General features: G+C 49.2%; 1 protein-coding gene across 1 annotated transcript in view; it reads right to left on the reverse strand.

The window, feature by feature from the left end:
- Positions 1 to 5,004, reverse strand: part of PRICKLE1 (prickle planar cell polarity protein 1) — a 114,367-nt gene extending 109,363 nt beyond the window's left edge. Inside the window, exon 1 of the mRNA XM_042946273.1 lies at positions 4,923 to 5,004. The gene's annotated coding sequence lies outside the window, so the exon portion shown is untranslated. The remainder of the gene's footprint in view (positions 1 to 4,922) is intronic.
- Positions 5,005 to 6,000: the final 996 nt, after the last annotated feature.

The raw sequence follows: 6,000 nt of genomic DNA on the forward strand, positions 1-6,000 counted from the left end.
TGCTTGCTCAAAGCAAAGGGCCATCCTACAAACCAGGACCAATATTGTATCTTGTTAAGTGGTGGCTACTTTATATCAGACTTTTTTTTTAAGGCAACAAAAATGGGGGGGGGGGAGGTGGTTATAAAAAACTTCACAGGAAACCAAATAGCCTTTATTTAAATTAAAAGCAATCACAGCCTGATTCTTGGAACATGCTTCGAAATGCTTTTTGGCATGCAGCTGCTACATGCCGCCAATATTGTGTGTAATTGGAAACATTTCAAACAGAATTGTTACCAAAGTCAAAGACCATAATTGCGAGCTGTGGGATCTGCCTCGGATAAAAGAAGGGCAGCTGAGTGAGAGCACACTGCACTGAGTCGTCTACTTACCGGTCTGCATCTGACTGCAATATTTCCACCGTATTATTGACAAATCTTTCTTTCCAGAGACCCAATGAGAAAAGAAGGAAACAGAGAAGCATACACAAAGCAAAAGCTGGGGAATGCTATAAATCAGCAATTGGGTCAAAACTCTTAGAAGTATATGACTTCAGTTCTAGAACAACTGAAATAACACAGCCCTAACTTTTTTTTTTTTCCTGAAGTGCAATCCACTAGAAATGAAAGGCACCTCTCCCAAGAGTTGACCCCAAATCTACCAGTGAGAAAAATACAACTGCAGTTTAATTGGTCAGAGGGATCACTTAGGACCAAACTTACAGAAGGCGGGTGGGAAGTTAAGTAAAGTTAAGTGGGACAGGGGTTGGGGGGATGGGGGATGGGGGATGGGGGATAGGGGTGGGGGATTGGGGGTGTGGTTGGGGGAAAGTTAGGTAAGGTAAATGAAAGCTGTTTGCTAGTTTACAGCTTTAAGTTTCAAAATGTTTACGCTGGCATCCGCCTTGCTGACATTTTTATTTGTATTTTAAATTTAAAATCTCTCTTTATAAGGAAATGAAGCTGGAAAGGTCTAATCCCTTCAGGATGGGCAATCACTCTTGTTCCTAGAGAGGTCCCTTCAAAAGTGACCAAAATGCATTTGGAATTTAGTCTAAACAAGTGAACAACACAGAAACACAGGAGGAATTATTCCATTTTCTTTGAGAGGTCTGATCCCCTCTAGTAACTGGAAATAGTGCCAGTGGACCACGGGCTCAGGACTGGTTCTTGGAAAAATCGTGTCATTCTGGCACACAGGGAAGTGATCCGATTATTCTGTCATATCTCCGCGCCAGAAGCGTCATGACATCAGCATGCTCCAACTTGGAATGTATGCCTCTTCCCACCATCCCTCCTTCGGGAGAGAGGGGAATGAGGGAAACATGGGCTTAGCTGGATCCCCCATTTCCACTGCTCCAAGCGTTCCTTCACCAACACACATGCAGTTACCCTCCTTGACTTCAGTTCAGCACAGCTGCAAATTGAGTGTGGTCTTGTGTTACGGGGTGGTGGTGGGAGCTGAGGGGGTACACTTGTGTCTATGGGAGATGGTGAAGTCCAGAAGTGGGGGGACTGCTGTGGTTCCGGGTGCCATCTCTGTCCCCGTACCCTGCTCTGGAGCGCTGGCCCCACATGCTGCCCGAGGTTTCGAGGAACTGCAACAATACGGGACTTGGCACCTAGATTATTGGACTTTCTTCTTCCAGTGTGTTTGCTCTCACGACAGCCTTCCAAAGATGTTAGTGCACAAAATGAAAATGCTTTGTTCTGTGACCAAAAGAAAAAGCCGTAAGGGTCCCTTAAAACACCAACCAACCAACCAACCAACCAAGAAATCCAATTCATTCACTTTCTTAACACCTCTTTATTATGGAATAATTACATGTGGCTATAAGCAAATTGAATATTCTCACACTAATAAGAGTTAAACAATTGATATTATTTTACAAAAAGTGAGGGGAAAAGAGAGAGAGAGCTATCTTTCCAACAGGAAGGAGTCTATCCTGGTCAAGTGGCATCCTTAACATTTCTATGCACAGATGAGAATCACTTTGACTTTTTAAATTACTTCCCTTCTTTAAAAGGAAAAATCTATTCTTTATGAACTACTTTAACCAGAAAACTGACTGCAATTAACTAGAATACTGGTAATGGTAATTTTTTCTGAAAATCATTTCCCATAATATTGGAAAATACAAACTACAGGTTTAGGCCATTAAGAGTTACTTAATTACTGGAAGGTCATTTTTAAAGATTCTCCTTCCATTCCATGAATAATTTGAACATCCCTCATAATATTCAACTCTGTGTTTTGCTTTCAAGGAATTATCAAAGTTTTTAGAAAAATTATTTTATAATGCCACTTTTTAAAACTTAGATTTCAGCTTAATTTTTCAAATCCTTCATTAAAGAAACCTCAAATTTTAACTTTTTCTTTTGTGTCTTTTCAGAATTATCACAGGAGAGGATATTAGTAGCAATCAGACTTTTACCCACATCTGACTCTAAACTTAATAGTTTAGCTATTAACCCTACAAGGTTTTTTTTTTCTTCCCAGCTGATATTAGATTTTATTTGCATGACCAAAGCTGACTCATTGCAATCTCCTTTATTACAGAGACAAATGGTGGTTCCATGGAAGTTGATTATAAAAACATGATAAACTTTTTAAGTTTCATTGGTATTGTTAGCAGAACTGATTGAATCTGTCACTTTAGTAAAATATATAACTTTTCTTAAAAAAAACAAACAAACCTGTAAACCAACAGGATCACACAGTGACAAATCAACAGTAAGTACCAAATTAAGGATGGAAAAATTAATTTACTAAACCCATTTGCTCACATCAATATGGCTACCTCTATGTACCATCCAGCTCTTCCCTCCTCCTTTCCTCCTCTCTTCCCCTCCCTCCCTTGATCCTTCCCTTCCCTCCTTCTTTCCTTCCTTCCTAGATTTATTCACAAGAATGAGTCACTATTGTTAGCCATGACTTATTAAAACAGATTTTCGAGTCCATCAGCAAGCGTGCTGACTCTTAACTGTGGGTAATGTCCATTTGTTTCCAGAACCTTTAGTTTTAATATGTAGAACACATGCATTGTTAACCTTTAAATCCTCTGTATAAACATTTCTGGAAGGGCTTGTAAAATATCTCCTTCTGTGTTTCCTGACTGGCCAGTTGATGGCAGTTAGAAACCCCCCCCTGGTACCAGCAGGTGCTGTATTTTGCTTTCTTCGGGCTCCAGCTGGGTTACAATGACAGATTCCTGTCCCAGGCCAAACCAGCCACCTAGGCTAGGACCCCACTGGAGGCAACCCGAACCAGGCCCCACCAGACAGCAAGATAAATGGCTGCTGTTTAAGTTTAAAATCCCTTGGTGGGAGTAAATATTGTTCCAGGGAAAAAGGCTTGACAAATATTGCGTCATCCTTCCAGAGCTGTCTTGATTAAAGCAGAATCTTTGGATTAAGTTGGTGCTCAATTCAAAATGTATCTATCTTGCTGTCATGGGATTTCCCCCCCTTCCTAGAGTCTGAAAACACATATTGTTGAGGATGGTCAAACAAGACTGCCGCCTCCCCAAGGGGCTGCAGTCCACTCTTGATAATAGAAGGCGGCTGAACACTGACACTTTGCTGAGGAGAATGGAGACAGCAAAGGCTTAGTGGGAAAAGGCCAGTTGTCACCTAAGTGACAGGCAACAGCTGAGCTCACACATCTGGAGCCGGACCAGGGCAAACATCCAGCAACCCTTGCTGGTCTACACCTTGGGCTTGTCTGAAGGGAGAGCAGAAGTTCCCCTTCCTCCAAAAGTACATTAAAAAATAATCTGAGGGTGAAGCACGTCAATTATGTAACACCAGCTGCACACACAGCTGATTAAAATGAAGAGAGAGGGACACGAAACTGTAAGGCATGCTCACGTTCGATTTTGTTAGGTACAAAGCGTCCTGCATCAAATCCATTCTAAAAGTCACATACACATGCATGCTTTTTACAGCACAGATGCATGTGAACCTCTCCGGAGAGGCCACATCTTTCCAGGGGCTTTTTTCCTTTTAGGCAGGTTCCCAGGCTGCGCTCTTCACCTTGTTCATGGCCGCACTTGCCTCCCATACTCTTTAGAAAATCAGCAATCGAACACCTTTGGGTTCTGACTCTGAATCGCCCTCAGGCAGGCTGGAACTCAGTGCGGTGCCATCCGTATGTCGTTCTTCAGGCTCCTGAAGACAATCTGTGGGCAATTACCCCCAAGGCCCCCCAGATAATATGGCACTGCCGATGGTCACTGGCGATGTCGTTTGTTTTTCTTAGAGGGCAATGAAATTTTAACAGCTTTCTGCTGCATCCCGAGTCCCAGCCCTGCTAATAATTAACATGCCCAGTTTCTCCAACTTTTTTTCTGCCGAAAAGGGAGGAAGACGCTCCCATTCTTTTCCAGGGACGTGCTACCTTCAGAAAATACCTTTGTCGAAGATGGGGGTGGGGGGCGCGGGGGAGCCGAAGCACCCCTGCCGAAAAGCAACCGGCCCTTCCCGCAGAGCCTTGGGAGGGAATCATCACCCTCCCTCCGGACGCCAGTAGGTGACAGGAGATCCCAAGCGGCGGACACACGCCGACGGACCCTCGCCTCCCTGCGCCCCTCATCGCCCCGACTCTGGGGCCACTGAACGGGTTTCCACGTAGGAGAGAATCAGGGGAAGAGTTGGTAGTGATGCAGCAAACCGGAGCCATGCGGACAGCCTATCTGAAGCCCTGTCGGTGCTGCAACCTAGTATCTGCTTTCACCGTCTACACAGCCCAACAAGCAGATTATGCCCTTCTCCGTTGCTGTCTGCTCTGCCGGCCCAGCCTGGATGTCACAGCACAGCACCCCCCCCCCCAACCTCCCGCAGTGACCCCCTGGGTGCCTAGCCCTTCCCGTCCGGCGCTCGCCCCCCACTGCCGCGCCGCAGCCCCTCTGCAGAGCCGGCGGGAGCCGGGCTGCCACTCACCCCGCGCGAGGCAGAGAGCGGTCGGCTGGACGGTCCTCCGCGCCGCGGCAGGTCTGCGGTGCTGCGGTCCGCGGCGTCAGGGGTGGGCGAGGGCGGGCAGCCAGCGAACCATCCAGAGAGCCCGGCAAGTCGCCGCGCCGGCCGCGGGGCCCCTCGGGGAAGTCAGCGCAGGCGGCGCGCGGCGGGCATGTTCCGGGCGCGCTGTCGGGCGGCGGCGGCGGCGGCCGCGGAAGGCGGCGCTCGCAGCGGGCTGCAGGCAGAGTGCGCTCCGACTCCGGAGCCCCGCGCCGCGGCGCCGCCGCGCACCCCGCCCTCGGCCTCCGGGGCCCGGCGGGAGCGAAAACGCGGAGCGCGGACGCCGCCGCGGGATCCAGGCCGCTCGGCGCGCACCCACGCGCGCCCCGGCTCGGCCCCGAGCGGCGAGGTCGGTGCCCGGCTCCGGAGGGCGCGCGGGCGCGGGGCGGCGCGGCCGGGAGTGCGTGCGGCTGGGCGGGCGGCGAGCTGGGCAGGACCCGCTGGGCGAGCAGCCGGCGGCGCGGAGCTGGGGGCGGGTAAGCTGCGAGATGAAGTTCACCCTGGCGCAGCCCAGGTTCTCAAGTGCAGTTCGCTCTTCTCCTCCGCCCCGCCCCCGATTTTATGCTCCCTCCCCCTTTTTTTAAACCAACAATCCTGATGGATTGAAAGACAGGAAGGGGTGACGCGGGGGAAAAGACAAACCCAATTTCCTCTGATCAAACGGTTTGGGGATTGCCTATTTGGGTCTCTCTTCACTTGGCGTGTGTGCTGGGGAAAGGGGTAGTTAATTAAACTCTTAGATTCCTTCCGGCGCGCCTCGCCTCGCCTCGCTGGGGACCCCCTTGGACTCGATCCTATCTCGTGTAATCCTGCAGGCTGGGCTGCCTGGGCCTGGGAGCAAGAAGCCGAATATTCAGCCTCTAGTTTTTTCCCTTCCCCTCCTCGACGGTCCTAGCATCTCAAAGAAATTCCCCAAGTGTGGGGGGCTCATGTGAGAACCTGAGCTCACCCCAATGTCCAGAGCCTGACCCAAGTTAGCGCGTCTTACTTTAGAGTCGTTTTC

The sequence above is a fragment of the Panthera leo genome, chromosome B4 (genome assembly GCF_018350215.1).
Source record: "Panthera leo isolate Ple1 chromosome B4, P.leo_Ple1_pat1.1, whole genome shotgun sequence".
NCBI classification, from domain to species: domain Eukaryota; kingdom Metazoa; phylum Chordata; class Mammalia; order Carnivora; family Felidae; genus Panthera; species Panthera leo.